This window comes from Telopea speciosissima, chromosome 4 (assembly GCF_018873765.1).
Source record: "Telopea speciosissima isolate NSW1024214 ecotype Mountain lineage chromosome 4, Tspe_v1, whole genome shotgun sequence".
Classification (NCBI taxonomy): domain Eukaryota; kingdom Viridiplantae; phylum Streptophyta; class Magnoliopsida; order Proteales; family Proteaceae; genus Telopea; species Telopea speciosissima.
In genome coordinates this window covers 46,595,078-46,614,466 of record NC_057919.1, presented here as the reverse complement: position 1 = coordinate 46,614,466, position 19,389 = coordinate 46,595,078, and positions in this window count along the sequence as shown.

The following is a 19,389-nucleotide window of genomic DNA, read 5'->3' as shown; positions in this document are numbered from 1 at the left end:
GTAAGACGCCCTAAGGATTGGCATGAAGAACATGCCTTGCAATAAGTAAAAGCGTCTTTAAACAGACTAGGCTAATAAAATCCACACTGTAAAACCTTGGCCGTAGTCTTATTAGGCCCAAAATGGCCTCCACAAGCCTGATCATGGCAAAAAGATAAGACAGATTGTTGCTCATGATCAGGGACACATCTCTGGATTACTTGATCCGGGCAGGTCTTAAAAAGATAAGGATCATCCCAAAAGAAATACTTAACTTGTGAAAAGAAAAGATTCTTATCTTGGGTGGACCAATGTGTAGGTGTCACACCCGTAACCAGATAATTAACAATGTCAGCAAACTAAGGTTCACTAGATACTGTCATTAGATACTCATCAGGAAAATTCTCGTTGACTGGAGAATCAACAGTCAAGGAATTAGGCAGTCGGGATAGATGGACTGCAACCAAATTTTCACACCCTTTCTTATCCCTAATTTCAAGATCAAATTCTTGTAACAAAAGGACCCACCTAATGAGGCGAGCCTTGGCATCTTTCTTCTGCACAAGATATTTGATAGCTGCATGGTCAGTATAACAATCACATGTGATCCAACCAAGTAGGGCCTAAACTTCTCTACAGTAAACACAACAGTTAAAAATTCTTTCTCAGTGGTGGTATAATTAAGCTGTGCATCATTAAGAGTCCGCCTTGCATAATAAATCACATGGGGCAATTTGTTGATTCTTTGCCTAAGAACAGCCCCTATAGCAAAATCAGAGGCATCACACATAAGCTCAAATAAAATTGTCCAAGTTGGAGCTTGACTAATGGGGGCTGAGGTCAAAGCTCTTTTCAATTGCTCAAAACTATCATGATACTCAGAAGAGAAATCAAATGGGCAGTCCTTTGCCAAAAGAGAAGTGAGAGGTCTAGTTATCTGACTAAAGCCCTTGATGAATCTCCTGTAAAAACCTGCATGGCCAAGAAAAGATCTAATGTCCTTCACACTCTTGGGTGGTTGTAAATTGGCAATAAGGTCCACCTTAGATCTATCAACCTTGATCCCTTCTTTGGACACAATGTGAACAAGAACTATGCCTTGCTTTACCATGAAGTGGCACTTCTCCCAATTCAGGACCAAGTTCTTTTCTATACATCTTTTAAGAACCAAAGAAAGATGATGCAAGCAATTAGAAAAAGTAGAGCCGTGAATAGAAAAATCATCCATAAACACCTCTAGGAAGTGCTCTACCATATCAGAAAAGATACTCATCATGGACCTTTGGAATGTAGCAGGGGCATTGCAAAACCCAAAAGGCATACGCTGGTAAGCGAAGGTTCCATAAGGGCATGTGAAAGTGGTCTTGTGTTGGTCCTCTAGAGCAATAGGAATTTGGTTATAGCCTGCATAACCATCAAGAACACAATAATATTCATGGCCAGCTAGGCTCTCTAACATCTGATCAATAAAAGGCAAGGGGAAGTGGTCTTTCTAAGTTGCCGCATTCAATTTCCTATAGTCAATGCATACTCTACATCCCGTTTGGATACGGGTTGGTATCAACTCATTATTGGCATTCTCAATTACAGTGACTCCTCCTTTCTTAGGCACAATCTGCACAGGACTCACCCATTGGCTATCAGAAATAGGATAAATGATGCCATGATCCAAGCATTTTAGGATCTCTTTCTTGATTGTCTCTTTCATCACAGGATTAACCCTCCTTTGGGGTTCCCTAGAAGGTTTGGAATTCTCCATCAGATGTATATGATGTTGAACAATGGAAGGGCTAATACCTTTGATGTCAGACATGGTCCAACCTATGGCTTCCTTATGGTCCTTTAGAAGCTTAATCAACTCTTCTTCCTGAATAGAAGTCAAATCAGAAGCATTAATAACAGGAAGAGTATGATTATGTCCTAAGAAGGCATACTTGAGGTTGGAGGGCAATGCCTTCAACTCTAATGTGGGGGGCTCAATAATAGAGGATTTGGGAATGGAAGTGGATAGGGGTCCAAGGGGCTCCAAAGGTGGTTGGATGCTCCAGACCTCAGATAAGGGGGTATCATTAACATCCTCCAATTTCTGCATATATTCTTGAAATCCCGAATCAAAATCAATCTCAAAGAACGTATCAATATCATCGGGAAATCCTTGAAGCATATGCACCTCGTCATCCATATCAGGCTGCTTGCCTAACCTAAACACATTGAAGTCAACAGAAGTATTGCCAAAATATAATTTCATGAGACCATTCCTGCTATTGATTAAAGCATTACTGGTAACTAGGAATGACCTACCTAAGATGATAGAGATTTGGTCCTTGAAGTTGGCAGTAGGTTGGGTATCTAAAACAATAAAGTCCACAGGAAAAATAAATTCCCCAACCTTCAACAGGACATCCTCAATCATTCCCTTGGGAACTTTAACCGACCGATCTGCAAGCTGAAGAGTGATTTTGGTGGGTTTCAGTTCTCCTAATCCCGATTGTTGGTAGACATGAAAGGGTAAGAGGTTCACACTTGCACCAAGGTCCAATAATGCATGATCAATAGTAGTATGGCCTATAGTGTAAGAGATGGTGGGGCTGCCAAGATCCTTACGCTTGGCTACTACTGGCTGCGAGATGAGAGAACTGATGTTAGTAGCCAAGAATGCCTTTTTGGGCACATTGGTGGTCCGCTTTTGGGTGCATAAGTCTTTGAGGACTTTAGCATAAGCGGGGATCTGGGCAATGGCATCCAACAAAGGGATATTCACCTGAACTTGTTTGAACACATCCAATATTTTCTCCACAGAAGGAGATTTCTTGCTAACCAACCTATTTGGGAAAGGGGCAGGTGGGGTATAAATTCTTTCAAGGTTAGGCTTTTTAACTTCCTCAACAGAATCCTCTTTGGTTTCCTCAATCGAATCATCTGAAATATTTTTAGGTTCATCAGACGAACCTGGAACAGTAGGCACTTCAATGGCCTCTTCAGAAGGGGGAGAGTCAACAGGAGTATGAGATGGTAAAGACTGAGGTGCACTAGCCTGTTGATACTCACGGCCACTCCTTAAAGCATAAACAACATTTACCTGTCTGGAGGGCCCTTGGTGCTGTTGGCCTTGTGCAACATTGGTTGGAGGAGCTTGGGTATCTTGCTGAATATGAACTTGATGCCTAGGATTTGGCTCAGGTTGGCTAGGTAACTTCCCTGTTTCCCTCTCATGCAGGATTGTGACAAGCTGGGTAAGTTGTTTCTCCATGTTATTGTGGCGTGTCATGAGAAGAGCTATCTTGTTGTCTCTCCTGTATTGGTAAACCTTGGGGGTTGCTGATAAGGTGCAAGGAGAGGAGGCCTAGCAGAATTAATAGAAGGTCCTGGATGAAGACGAGGGGGGAAAGGGTTAGGAGACAGCCCTTGGTTTTGTGATGCAAAGTTGGGCCTTTGGATACCAGGCTGGCCTTGATGGTTAAAGTTGGATGGGCCTGCTTGGTTCCCTTGATTCCAGGAGAAATTGGGGTGATTTCTCCATCCTGGATTGTAAGTATTGCTATATGGGTTATTTTGGTAGAGAACACTTACATTCTCAATACTGGAATTGCCCACCAAGGTGTTTGGGCATTCCTCAGAAAGGTGTCCGGGGGTTTGGCACCAACTGCATACCGACACATGGTTGACCTGATTAATTGGTATAGACTCTTTAAGAACTATGGACTCCAACCGTTTTATGAGGCTGTCAAGTTTGGCCTCCTTGGCTAGCATACCCTCAATGAGATACCCTTTAGTGGCCCTTTCAGCCTCTTGGGAAGATTCCCATTCCCTAGTCTTATCAGCCAAGTTGGTTAAGAATGTCCATGCATCATTCTCCTCAGAAAAAAAGTAAAGCCTGTTGGACACATGGACTCTACAAGTTGCTTGGTCTAATAATCAATACCCTCATAAATAATTTGGCATAGTTGCTACAAGTTGAAACCATGGTGAGGGCATTCTAAGAGGAGCTCCTTGAATCTTTCCATGAATTTAGAAAAGGATTCATGTGGTTTCTGCCTGAACTGGAGGATGTCACTCTTAAGCTTATTGGTCTTGTGAAGAGGGAAGAATTTTCTCAAAAAGACAATGGTAAACTCATCCCATGTATTAATGGAGTTTGTAGGCAGCCCATAAAGCCACTTCTTGGCCTGGTCTTTCAGGGCAAAGGGTATAAACCTAAGCCTAACTGCATCATCAGTCAAATTCTGGACCTTAATTAGAACACAGACCTCCTCAAATTCCCTAAGGAAAAGATATGCATCCTCATTAGCCATCCCATAGAAATGGGGTAGCATGTTGATGAAGTTGGTTTTGAGTTCATAGTTATTCCCTGTAACGACAGGCAGACTAATGCATGAGAGCTGTGCAGCCCTGGTGGGGTAGAACCTATCCTTAAGAGTCTTGGGTTGTTGGTCAACCATGGTCAAATGTGGGGTTAAGGGTAGTGGAGGAGGTGGTATTCTAATAAGACGATTAGATGAATCACGAGTCCACACCGTAGCCACTTAAACAGATATGAGGTCTCCTTTGAAAAATTAAAGAAGAAAAAAAACTAAATAAATAAAAGACTTCAGGAAAAAAATACTAAAAATAAGAGGGAGCCCAAGGTAGATAGTGCATCTATCCTTCAAAAATCGAAACAATGGTTCCAAAGCTGTAAGGATGCCATATAGGTTGACAGCAAGGGAACCCGTATAGTCTTCTATAGCCACCTACGGGCGACTCCAAATGGATTCTGATATAGAGTGGAGGACTATTATACGTTTATGTTTCCAACGCTCTCACTATGTCGCTTTTCTGTTATCAAGAGTGGTCACTTCCAAAGATAAGTCACATGCCAATCCACCCAACCAAGTCAAGATGTAGCGTCATAGGTAACTTAATCCTATGAGGGACACCAAAAGATGGAGGGTTGAAGCATATCAAGGACTTTAGATTGGGCGTACACTATTTGAAACAGAAGAGAAACAAGAAGAGGTTTTCAAAAACTGATTTTTTTTTTCTTTTCAAAAAAAGAAGAGAAAATAATAAACTAAAACATTTCGAACTACTAAAAAATCAAATAAATAAAATGGACAATAATCTCCCCGGCAACGGCGCCAAAAACTTGTTTGAGTTAAAATAAAACAGCAAGCGTACGGGTCAATCGTAGCTACGGGTCGAACACGAGGAGATATACGCCACTCTATTTAACTAACTTACAAGTAATGCAAAGTGAACCAAATTAAAGTGTTAAATTAAACTAATTAAACTAACGAAAATCAATGCATCCTAACTCATAAGCATCTAACAAAATTAAGGGATTAAATCGGCGTCCTAACACATGAGCATCTAACCTATCAAACTAAAGCGAATTGAAAGGAATAGAAATGCAGCCACACATACTAACCACATAAAAAGAAATAAGGGAATAAAAATGCATCCATAAACCACAACCATATAAAATTAAAATAAAAGAAATATAGGGGGAAGAAGAAGAAGATAGAGAGAGATAGAGGAGATGGAGAATGAGATTGAGAGTTTAGATAGTAAAACCTGGATGTGCTTGTATGAATGTAATTGAAAAGCTTGAATACTTGCATAAATTTACTATGGCCTCCTCTTCTAAATCTTCAAGTCTTGTCATCAACTTAAGAACTTAGACTAGAAGGCTTAAAACCTAAACTAGAATTAAGAAATTACAACCCAATTGAAATTAAAGCATAAACTAAACCTATTATAACCATTAAATGAAAATAAAAAACGCAAACTAGAACTTAGAAAAGCCAAAAATCACAAATTAGAAGGAGAAGAAGAGAAGAAATTTCACTAAGTGAATGAGCAATTTTTACAAGAGAGGTAGGAGGTATTTATAGGTGGAAGAGAGGAGAAGAGAGAAGATGGAAGTGTAGGAGAAATATTCCCTAAGAAAAGAGAATATTCTCTTCTCTTTCCTCTTTTACAATGCCTTGAATCCTAAGAAAAAAGAAAAAAAATAGAAAGAAGAAGAAGAGAAGATTGTTTACATAGACCTTCTATTTCTAGAAAAGTAAACTTCCAATTCTAACAAGTGCTTCCTTTTCTTTGTAGATATCTTCTCCAAGCAATAAAATCAAAGCATCTTTGATTTTTCAACCTTCCATAGATGAGAAAATATAAATCTATCCCAAGTAGAATTCCAGAAGTGCCCTTGAGAAGTTGGAGGAGAGAGAGAGTAAGGGTGATGACTAGGATTCCTTCGAGAATAAATAAAATATCCATTCTGTCCTTCAGAAAACGTGGAGCATGGGGTGCTTATATAGGCCTCACCATTGTGTTCCTTGTGAAAAATCACCCAAAATAGACCTAAATTTCGTCCAATTTGGAGTTCGGGAGCCCAAGATATCTCAAGTTGAAGTTGGACTATCCAGAGCCCTCCAAATGAAATCTTTCGGGTACAGGAAATATAACTTCTGGCTGTTGCGTTAAGGCCCCTGGTTTACAAATAAACCTATGTAGACCATTTTCGCGCTTCGTTACGGAAACGGTCGTAACTTCTTCGTTTCACCTGGGAATCAAGTGCCATTTGAACCGTTGCGAAGCTGACTCGATGGGCTACGCATCCAAGCCATTAACACCTCTAAACAGCTTAAAAACATTTTCTTAGCATCATCTCCTCCATTTTCACAAAAATTCACCTAAAACCTGAAAAGCACAAGAAAGTACCGAGTAACTCTGTCCAATGTGGTAAAATGTATGCTTCATGCCTTAAGATTTCACATATAAATGTGCTCATCACAGTTTCTATACTCAGTTTTTTTTTTTTGTAAACTTAACTTGAACCATGGTCTGACTGGTTTAATTTAAGTGACTCTTTCCTATTGGTTAGAATTGTTTTATTTCTATCGGTCCTTAGAGGATCTTTTAAGTTATTTGTTTTTTAGGCTAATTAGTCCCCCTCCACTATTTCTAAGAGGGCAGGACTTGTTTTTGTATTAGGAATCAGATCTAGGATTCCCATTCCTGATCTGAATATGTGTAAGGCCATTGGCCCTTTTTACTTTAAATAAACAAATCGTGGGGAGGCTCCCCCACTATTCTGAATTCAAAAAAACTTTTAGCTTTTCTGCTACTCCTGCTTTTGCTGTTCTGCTCCTTGTTGCAAGTGTACCTTGTGGATCTCAAGGTGAAGGGCTGGTGGATCTCCAGTGACTCCTTGCATCTGTTCAGATCGGGAGGATCTCTTCAAGTTATCAAGTTGCTGCCATTGAAGGGTTACATTCCAGTAAGTTGTTTACAATTTTCTGCAACTGCCTTTCTTCTTTCTAATCCTCCAACTTAAACCTATCCCATTCCAATCGATCTCCATAAACCCTAGGTTATCTAAACCCCTTTCAGCCTTCATCCATCATTAGAATCCAACCAAATTCAGATCACAGCTCCTTCACATCATACCCCACACTTGACCTAGCCTACAGCCTTCTCCATCCATTGAAACCATAATTCCCCTTCATCACCATTAAAACCCAAAGCCCTAAAACTTGTCCAGGCCCATCCAGCCATCCAAATCCATCCAAACTTCAACCGAATAACCTCCTCCCTGTTCCTAACACTCGACCAAAAGCCCTATTCCAATCTCCAACTCTAAACCCTAAAACTCATCCCATACATCTTTCCTAAAACCCGAAACCCTAACCCTAAATTTTCTGATTTCTGAAATTTCATTCAAACTTCTGCAGCATCTCCATTATAGCAACCATAGGATCAGGTGGGGGAAGGGAATCGCATATCCAAAATCCAGGTACTGTTTTATTAACCCTTCGATTAGTATTTTTGTTAGTAGGTTTTAATCGCTGGTTCGCTTTAGGCATCATCATTAGTACTGGTTCATACTATTGGTGATCAATCCTAGATATTACATACCTCATTAATCACTGATTTCAATACCTGAGGCACCCTTGTTTTGACCCAATTTTCTGTCAGTTTTGTTTTCTCACCCAAAAAAAATCACTAATTTCAATCAAGGGTATGCTATCATTAAACTTCGACTAATGTTTCATCCTGATCTGAGCACCTGGTCTGAAGTTATTAAAATATATACTTTTTTTTTTGCAACTATTCAAATTCAGATCTGAAGTTTTCAAAATTATTTTCTATCCAACCGTTGGATCTAATTTATATTCTGGGTATTGTTTAAGCATACTAAGAGTGAAACTTGGTTGGAGTTTCACCCTGATCTGATCTCTTGATTTGATTCAATTTAAGAATCTCTACCTGCTGGAATTTCTTCTAAGATTTTGTAATTCTTAAATTACTTTTAATTTGACTGTTGGATCACTCTGATCTTTTGAAGAACATTCCTACTAGTTTGTGATTGAATCTTAAAGTTTTTGACCTTCATCTGAGAAGGTTGATTTTTGTTGACTCTTCTATTGACTTTTGGGTTTGGGTGTTTTGGGGATCCTGCCTGGGAGGGTTGTTGTAGGGTTCATCCTACCTACCCCCCATCAAAACTATAATGGTGTGTTTGGTTGCGTAAATCTGTTGGAGCTTGTATTGATTCTGGATGGTTATCCACAGAGTTACCATCTGTGGATTCGTTATTCTGGAAAGTAAACTGTTTGGTTATCATGATTTTTTGACGTGAATCTTCTTGAAAAACTGTTTGGTTACCCCGAGTCTGTCAGTTGGATTCATCTTGAATCTATTTGAAAAACTGTTTGGTTACCCTGAGTCTGTCAGTTGATAAAATATTAGTTTTTTAATTAAATACTAATTTTTTATATTAAATATTAGTTTTTATTTAATTAATTATTAGTGTTTTATTTAAAAAATGTAAGCATAATGTTTAATGGTATTTTATTTAATAAATTATAAGATTTTATTTTGTTAACTATTAGTGTTTTATTTAATTAAATATTAGTGTTTTATTTTAATTAAATATTAGGGTTTTATTTTTTAATAAAATATTATTTAAAAATGTTGCTTCCAGGTTGACTCATGATATTTAAATGTACTATGGAATCAGGTGGTCCATGTGTGAGTTCACCTTAAGAGGTGAACTCAGGAATGAAGCAACTTTAGTACAAAAAGTGGAATCAGGTGGTTCTCTTAATTCTGTGGAATTACACAACCAAACAGTTTTAATAATTGAGAATCACGATTCCACGAAATTACCATCTTTGGATTTACGCAACCAAACATACCCTAAGAACAACAATCGAGTATTTGATAAAATCCAAAAGAAGGTCAAAATCTCCTAAGATAAGAAGGCCATGGTAGAGAGAGTACTGCTGAAATTCTGCAGAACAGTGAAGGAGGAGGAAGAAAAAAAGGGAAAAAAGAAGAGATAAAGGGGATAGACTGTAGGTTTCACCACCAGTCCTAAACCAAGGATTTATCACCTTGGGTTGCCACTTGCTTGAGTTACTTCACCACAAGGGTTGTGACTGATTCACCCCAGTTGCACACACTTAGAGCTAATTTTCCAGAACATCAAATCTGTGGGCTAGTGTGCCCTTTGCGTTTTATTTATAATAAACCAATAACTGATTACAAGAATAGAAACTCTCCTTCAAGCAAACACTAAAAAAGAATGCTTTTAGAAAGGATCCTTAGTTATTACAAGGAAAATAGAAAGCAAATAAATAAAAACTAGGATGGAATTCTTCTAGAAGATCCATTGTTATTACAGGAAAAATAGATAGTTACAATATTAGAAACTTCTACTTAATATCTATTTTAACCACTAAGTAACTCATTACATGGAATTAAAAACTAAGTAGAAACTAACTACTTAATCCCGTATAAGCCTTAAATTCCTAATATTTTGGCTTATATAATGGCTCCATTACAATAGAAAACTCAAAATTACTTAGCCCATGACCCATATAATCCATTGGAAACTTAAATTTGCGCCTAATGTATTGAACCGTGGGTTCGACTTGATCCAAAAAACTGAATTATATCAAAATCAAAATCCAAAAATTCTTCTTCCAAGGGATGTGATCTGCATCACAACACTATCAAGCCCTCTATGTACTCCTCTAGCTCGTCTCTGCTGGGGCAAATAGACATTCATAAACTTATATTCACTGGGCCCTTTCGTTCCTGTTTCAGTAGCTTCCTTCCCTACAATGTCTAGCATTAACTAATATTACCATTCCTCAGGCCATTGGTTGGGATACTATGATAGAAAAACCACTTGGGCACTGTATCACCAACTTTATGCGTCCAGTCAGACCACATGTGCTTCAACTTCCTATGTCTGACATCCTGTATCCTGAAGATGGTAGGATCTTGGTCAAGGATGTCAATCCTTGTATACTGCGGCTCCCTTCACACTCGATGACTGCCGGTAGGACAATTCCGTATGCTTCTACTTTTCCTTCCCCCATCTGTACTATGTGCAGAACCACTACCACCAACCTTTGATGCAACTGGTCTATAGGAAACAACTTTCCTGAACTCTCTGCTTCTTTCCTACTCCTACCAATATGTGACTCTGCTCGCTGCCTCTCTACATTGTATGTTTCTTGCCTTTGCTTCTGTCTCCACATCAGCAGGCATATCCTCATCTCTATAATATGCATCTCATGCATCTCCAGGTGCTGGGTTTCTCTCAAACACTGCCTTTTCAAACTCCTTCCTAACATTCTACTTTTCCAACCTCCTTTGTATTCCTCCCTTCGTGCGAGAGGCCATGGCCGCCTTCACCTCCCTAGGGATCCTAGAGCATTTTGCCACAACCTTGTACCTACCAGCCAGATGCCACTTCAGTCTTGTGGCCCCACCTCCCATTATCTTCCCATTTTAATTACACTCTGATTTTTTTTTGTCATTATCAATGGTTACGCCATGCCTCAGTGTCTGGTTCTTCCTTATCAGCCATTGTGCAATCTTCTTACACTGTTGCAACTAGAATGCACGCATATTAACTTTTCTTCATTAATTAAGACTTCTAAAACAATAATAAAGCTATTTCTTAATTTTTTCCTAAAGTCATATTTTTTCCTAATTTAAACCCTTTATTATTATTATTTTTTAAATAATAATTATCTTGCTGACACAAATTAGTTTAGGAACATGATGCAGAGCTGAAGCACTACATCTGCAAGAAGAAGAAGAAGAAGAAGAAGAAGCATAAGAAGCTGCTGCCCATAATTTTTTTAACCAGTTTTATGTTTTTAAATTGAACCGACCCAACTGGTTGAACCAATGGTTCAATTTAAGTGACTTAAGTCACCTCTTTTTATTATTCTTTTTTTTTTTGGGCCCACACCTCTCCATGATTTATAGAGAGAGAGTGTTTTGTATTTAGACACAGCCTAGGGTTTCCTATTCCTAGGCTGCATAGGAATTTAGGCATTTGGCCAATACAAATAAAGCTAACCGTGAGGCTCCTCTTTACCTCACTGTTTATGAAAATCTGTTCTTGCAAGCTGCTGCTATCTTTCTTCTTTTGAAGAACTGCTTTGTGTCATTGTGTGTGATCAAAGCTGGTGGGATTGGTGTGTGATCCAATTGACACCTTGTGGTGTGAAGCCTGAGTGGTTTGTATTCAAGTTCTACTGCAATTACAAGCTGCTGCCAATCATCCTTTGCCAGTGCAAGTAAGTTTGGAAGTACCCCCAACCCCATACTTCTTCTTCTAACCCTCTACAGCCCAACCCTAAGGTTCCCCCTTGTTTTCAATTTCCCATAACCCTAAGTCACCCACAGAACAAACCGGCCATCATCTCTGCCCCAAATTTGGATTGAATCTTCCCCTCCTCAGTTGGGAAACTCGATCTGAGTTTGAGCCTCAAACTCCCTCACAAACCCTAGATTCCATCACTTCCATTAAACCCTAATTTCTCCCCAGCCCATCCCAACCATCAGAACCTTACTCAAAGCTGACCGAGTGTTCCCCTCCACACTTGGAAAACTTGATCCAAAGCCCACTCCCAAATTCCCCCATTAAACCTTAGAATCCCTCACTTTACACTTTCCAAAAACCCGAAACCCGTAAACCTATCCTGCTGCCATTCTAGTTTACACACTTCCGCTCATCAAAACATCTAAGGACCTTCACTGATAGACTCCCCCACACCTGCCTAGAATAACCAACACTTCAAACCCTAACCCTAACCCTATTTTTGACCTAAAATCATATTTTGACCTAATTGGATCACCAGTTCATATCAGATCCTGCTTTACTGGCTCCTAGTTGGTCTTGTACCAATCTCCGACTACATTAGAACAACACAATAATAATGACTATCAGTTGAAAACACATCAATAATATTTCCACAAATTTTCATGATTTTTAAAGTAAATCAGAAATTGCCCCTTTTTTCTTTATTTTTTGGATTTTTAAAAATCCAAAAATAAAAATATTTCTGAAAGAAATAAAATCTGACACTGTGAAGTTGTAGATTTGCCAAAGGGGTGTAAAATATAAAAAATTGAAGGCCTATATAGGGAGAGGATTCCTTACACTGCCTGAGTGCAGTTTTGGGCAAATAAAAGAACCCCCATTGGAATCTTACAAAAGGAGTGATGCAGAGAGCTACAGCCCTACATCTGCAAGAGGAAGAATGAGAATAAGCTGCTGTCCAAGTGATTTATTCAGTTGTGTTTGGTGGATCCGTACTAGTTAGTTTATTTTTGTAAGTGTTTCTTTATGTTTTGAGTTGAACCGGTCCAAACTAGTTCAACTTTTGGTCCAATTTAAGTGACTTGAGTCACCTTTTCATTACTTATGTAATTTTCTGTTTTTTGGGTCCACACCACACTCCCACGATTTAGAGACTCCTTGGCTAATTATGTTTTAGGCTGTTAAGCCCTATTTAAGATTAATGAAATCGTGGAGCTCCTCATCTTCACTTTTATGAATTAAATCTGCAATTAGCAAACTGTTCTTTCTCTCTTGAGAGTTTTACTTTGTGTTTGATCAAAGCAAGGTGGGATTGGTGTTTGATCCAATCGACACCTTGCAGTGTGAGCCCGGGTGGTTCGAACAAGCTTCTTCTCAAGTATTCTGCTGCAAGGTTCGAATTCTCTTCAAGCTGCTGCTTCTACCTACATTCACTGTATCTCCAAGTAAGTCCAGGGTCATCCCCATCTCCATATCCTCTCTTCTAAACCTTCCACAGCCCAACCCTAACCTCCCCCCTTTTATTTTCTTCAATTTCCTTAACCCTAGTTCATTCACATTCACTCACAAACCTATTCCACCATCAGAATCCATTTAATTTTGAACCACAGGCTCCTCACAACAACCCTCACTCTCGATCCCAGCCTCTGCCCCATTCCTCCATCAAAACCCTAACTTTCATCAATCCCCTTTAAAACCCCAAAGCCCTAATTTCCCCACAGTAACATCCAGCCATCACCTGCCCCTCAAACTTTGGCTGAGTGTCCCTCTCTGCCCCTAGGGAACTTGATTTGAACCCCTTGTCCTAACTCCATCTCTAAACCCTAGATCCCCTCTCTCTCATCTCTTCAAAAACCCAAAACCCTAATTTTCTATTTTTGAAATTTGTATTCAAACATCACCAAACCTATATCGTTAGACTCCTCTAAACCTGCCCGGCTTTACCATATAAGATTCACCCCCCCATTACCGTAACCCTAACCCTGAATTGAACTAAAATCCCAATTTCTGCCCAATCGGACTGCCTGTTCATAGCAGATCCTGTTGCTTGGCTCCTAGTTTGTTTCCTTGCCTCCTAGGACTACATTAAGGAGGAGGGGCATTAATGACCTATCACCCCCTCATACGAACAGTGATATGTGAGGGGGTTTGCAATTTCATTTTGTAGCTGGCGTTGTACAAAACCTTTTCCCATATATATATATATATATATTTTTATTACCCTATTTATTGTCAAAATTTATTTTGAGAAAAATGGATTTACCTTCAAGTTCCATCTTGCACAAATCCAGCAAAGGATGATGCAGATGCATTGTACTACTTCACAATGCTTTGATACAGCCAAATAATGAATCAATTTTGCCATAATTACAAAATTCTATTAGTTTTTTTTTTTTTGGATGAATAAATAATTCAATTACCAAAGGGAGAAGAAAGGATGGGGGAAGAGAGGATACAAGCGAAAGCCGACACAAGCCCTACCAAAAGCAAGGACAAGACAAGGGGCATAGCCCAACCCAAAAAAAGGCTCAAAAATAACAAGCCAGGCAAACCAAAGAACCGAAGAACCAAGCCCGGCTCGAAGAAGGCCAACTAACCCGGGTCAATAGGCTCACCACTTAGAGCATCAATCGCCATGGTCCGAACACTCGGGTCTCGGAGCCAACTTGGCCCACGAAAAAACCGAGTTGGGCGAGTTTTTGCAAATTTTTTTTTTGTGTGACTCGGAGGCCCATCTTGGTGGGTTTTAGGGCTCTGTTGGGTCTGAAAATTGGTACACAACCTATTTTAGGCCATTTAAACACAATGGCATTATTAAATTTTGCAAAAACAAAGTCCAAATATGACTTTTACATCGGACCCTTAGTTGCTAGGTGGCGACATATTACAATAGCATAATAGATACATTAATGACATAATTTATGTACATAGAACTCAAACAAAACATTCAATTAATAGGAAACAAGTTAATAAGCATTACAAATGTTTAAGTTACAAGTTACAACTTCATCACATAAAATGAGATTGAATGGCATATTCATTCCCCATTTGTCCCACATAGTCTTCCCATGACATATTGTTGCTAAACTATTGGGTATAGTCCTCCACAGCATTCATATAAGAGTTCTCATCCATATATGCCGACATCCCTAACCTAGGGTATAGCTGTTCCATAGTGGCGTTAGACCGTTGCCATGAAGGATGAGATGCACCGCTTATGCTACTGTCGTATTGAGGAATGCCTGGGACTTGGAATGTGGACGGATCGATGGACCCAATGCCAGACTCACTACTTTGATAATCATACGCATGTGTTGGCTGCCCAAACTGACCATAGGAACTATATTCAGAACCGGTGCTTTGCTGGCCATAATCATACTCATAATGAGGTTGATATGATTGCCACGGCTGATGCTGACTACCAGTATCCATACTCATGCTTCCAAAACTTGCTACCATGGTGTTCATACTCGTGTCATCATATTAAGGTTGGTTCTGTTTGCGACCCGTCCTTCTCTTGTAAGTTTTGTTGTGGCCACCATGGTCTTGATCTTGTGTGGCATGTGTAAACTAAGACTCACCTGTGAAACGCACAGGGTCCTGCTGCGTTCCCACTTCTTGCTGGTATTGGTCGCGCATCCCCTCATGACGATCATCATAATAACCACCAGCAGGCATGCCACCACCAATACCACCACCACGTCTACCACCAGGAGGGTCATCACCATCACCATCACCATCATCAGGAGGAGTTCCTGTTGCAGCCTCAAATAGTCTCGGTGACTGAGAATGTGCACGCCCCTCTTGCGACATATAGTCCTCAACATCTGTGCCAGTTACGGACGCAATAGTGGAGTCAGGCCTACCTCCAGGCTCATCCATCTCTGGTGCACCACGATCCCTCACCCACTGGAATAGGGGATCCTCATCCTCATCAGAGTCCTCCTGGAATATGTTGGCTAGCTCGATGGGCTCTTTGTCATTTTTCTCAAATTCTTCATGTATGTGCCTCATCCTTAGTCTCATATTATAATGCACATAAACCAGTTGCTCCAGTCGTTGACTACCCAATCTGTTCCGCCTCTTTGAGTGTATCAAGGCGAATGTACTCCAGTTGCGCTCGCAGCCCAAGGATGAACAGGTTTGTGACAGCACTTTGATTGCTACCTTCCTCAGGTTGGGTGAACTTGTACCATACAGCACCCACCAGTTAGCTGCATTATAAACAAAGAATATTAAGAATATGTGAATTGTAAAGGGATAAAATTATAAGTCATATATGTAAAGTCATGCCACATTGCCACCTACCAGGGTCTGACTTTTGTCTGCCCTCCACTGCAGATTTTCGACCGAAACTTGCTGAGGCCTCTCTGAAGGCCTTCATCTATTTACATTTGAAATTTGAAACAGTGTTATAGGCATCAGTATTTGCTATTTAGTAATTACATTCCTTTACTGACTAGCAAAATACCAAAATCCCATAGTCTCACCTCATCATTGCAGTCAGATTGTGTCTTGGGATTGACCTCCAACTTCTCAATAACAGCTTCAACTGCCAGTAACAAATCCGTGTCCAGCCCAAGATTATGCGAGTACTGGTACTTTGGATTCAAATAGTATGCAAGTAAAGGGGAAACCACAAATATAAGTTGTTAGTGACTTAATACTTTAGAGGTTTGAATATATAAATGTAAAAACTCACATAAAGTGTATAGATGTTGAAGTGTTGAACTCGCCAGCTTTATGCAAGGGATGACTCAAGTGCTTCTCCCATCGCTCATCAATGATGTTAATGTATGAGCGAGCACTTCGGGGTATTGCAGCTCGGACCATTTCCTTCAGCTTTTGCAGGGCAGCATATATGTGGGATAAGGTAGGCTTCTTCTCAGTGTCAACCATCCTTAGTACTGCCACCACTGGTTCTAATATGGCAATGACTTTATACAAGTCATACCAAAATCCATCAATTGCAATGGTCTCTTGTGCTGCCTTCCCTTCTTGTGTCCTAGAGCCTGGCCAAGTAAACCATTGGTTACTTGCAAACATTGACCTCGGACCTACCACCTTTGACTGGATGCTCTTCAATGCAATGTAATTGGTGGCAAATCTAGTGACACCTGGCCTCACTAAATCCCCCTTGCATTTCTCCCTCATCAAGGCTATAGCATAACCATGGTTATACACAAAGGTGGTCACTTGCCTTGCCCTATTGACCACACCAGCCACCAAAGCTTTTTTCCCCATGTCCTTCAGCATTAGATCAATAGAATGGGCTGCACATGGAGTCCAAAAGAGGCGGATCCTCTTACTCTTCTTGTTCATCAGTTTCTCTCCAGCCTTATTAAAATTAGAACCGTTATCCGTCACAATTTGGATAACGTTCTTTGCTTCTATATCTTCCTCCACCACTTGCTTCAGTAGCTTGTACAAGTATGATGCATCCTTGACATGCTTTGATGTATCAACAGACCTCAAGAAGACAGTCTTCCCATTACAACTCACCATGAAATTTATAATGGACTGTCTAGTAGGTTCAGTCCAACCATCAGCCATAAGAGTAACTCCATATGTGTCCCACAATGGCTTCAGACCTTCTATGTACTCTTTCAGCTCCTCTACCTCTTTAGGCAAATACACATTATACAACTCATATGGTGTAGGCCCCTTCCATCCTAGGCCAACCCTCCCTGCAGCATCAAGGAATGCATTATAAGAGGTTCCTTGTGCTACATTAGCTGGAATGCCATTGTATAGCATGAACTTGCTCAAGGCTTTCCCTGCATCATCTTGTTTACCACCAAACACTTGTGGGATGGTTGGCTGGAAGGCATCTTGTTGCCTAAAGGTAGATGGATCCTACTCAAGAATGGTATCTGGGGATCGTGCTCGTGGTCGGGCTTGGGGCCGTGGGATATCTCTTGTGCCAGTGCTTCTCCTCCTCTCATCATCTTGCACTGGTGCAGCTGAGCCAGATCCACCAGCTCCTCTTGCTTGCTCATATGCTCTGATATTGCCAAAATAAAAACTTTGCCTGCTCGCTGCCAAAGTCTGCTGGTAAATCCTCCATTCAGCCTCTGATTGGAACTCACCAGGTGTAGGCCTATATTCAGTATCATCTCCTACTCCCCCAAGGATGTCTACACCAGGCCTCTCTAGTACTGCCTCATCGAAAGGTATTTGTTGTCTCTCCCTCTCAGCTTTCTTTGTCCGTACTCCTCTTAAATTTTGTGCCATTGCCAGTTTCACTTGGCTCGGAACATTTTGGCATTTGGCAACATTCTTGCCCAGACCAGACAAATGTTCCTTTAACCTAGTTGCTCCTTCAGAATTTAGAATCTTCCCACAGTGGTTACACTTTGACTTCTTTTTGTCCTCAGACATTGGGACTCCATGTAACTATGCTATATCCCCCATTGTGTAACCCTTATTTGATTTTTTACACTATTACAAAAAAAAACATGTATTAGTAACTATTACAGACTTAAAGGTAATAAACACTTAAAGTATTGTATTTATAACTATTACACATAATATGAAGCTACTAGAACAATCAAATACCTATCTCTTATTTATTCCCTAACCCTAGTATTTATTTATTAATTAAAAATAATATTTACAATTTTTATTAAAAATAATTATACCTTCAAATATAAAATATTATAACATAATGATGTATTTGACATCATTTGAAGTTGGACATTATGTACAACTGTTGTGCATAATTTTCCAACAAAAACAGGTATTTTTCCTTAATTTTATATATTTTTTAACTATTTAAATAATATAATTATTAAATCTGAAAAATAAAATATTTTTTTTAATGGGTGAAAAAAAAATTGACTCCATGAGGCTGTAGAGCATGCAAACTAATCTAACATACATCAATATCACATCCAAACAATAAGTATTTATCCTATTTTTTTTAATTTCTTTTTTGAAAAAAATCATTTTTTTTCCAGAAATTATAATAAATAATTTAATAACCCAAAAAAAATTCGGCCTCCATCAAGTGATAGATCGGCCTAACTTGTATAACATAACTCAAAATCACACCCATCTACCAAGATTTTATCAAATTTTTTTCAAAAAAATAGGTTTAGGGAAAATGGGTTTACCTTTCAAAAAACCTTCACAAACTCGAGCAATCCTCCAAAATTGAGCTGCAATCTTCACTTTGCCCCCAAATTCAGCTTCCAAATGTTTCAATCCAACCAAAAAATGAACATGGGAAGAGAAGATTGAGAGAAGAAGAGAGAAGAAGAGAGTTGGAGAGAAGAAGAGAGTGTTGGAGCGCTCTCTGTCGACAGAATAGGCAAAAACAGACTTGTTTTAAGACTTAAAACAAGTCATTTGGGTCATATCATGGTGCCCATACCCGAGATCCACTTTTCGACCCGAGATCTCGGCGAGATTTTGCATTTCTCGTCCTGTTTTTTCACTGGTTTTTGAAGCTTTTTCAAGACGAGATATCGCGAGATCCCGGCGAGATCACGCCGAGATATCGCTGAGATCTTGCACTTTTATGTTTGGACTATGTCAATTGCTTGAATATAAAATTGACCTGCTTCCCATTAGGGTTGTAGGGAGGAATGGGAGGAACCACCCATCTCCCACTTTGATTCTTCAAAACAGAGGAAGGAACATAAGACGGGCCATTGCCTATTGCTTCCAAAACAGCATCAACGGGATTAACTTCAAGCCAAGGTACTAAAACTCGGGTTTTGGTACCAACTCGGCTCTTGGAAAAACTGAGTCGAGTCGAGATCTTGCCGAGTTGGTGCATTTTTTTTTTTCGT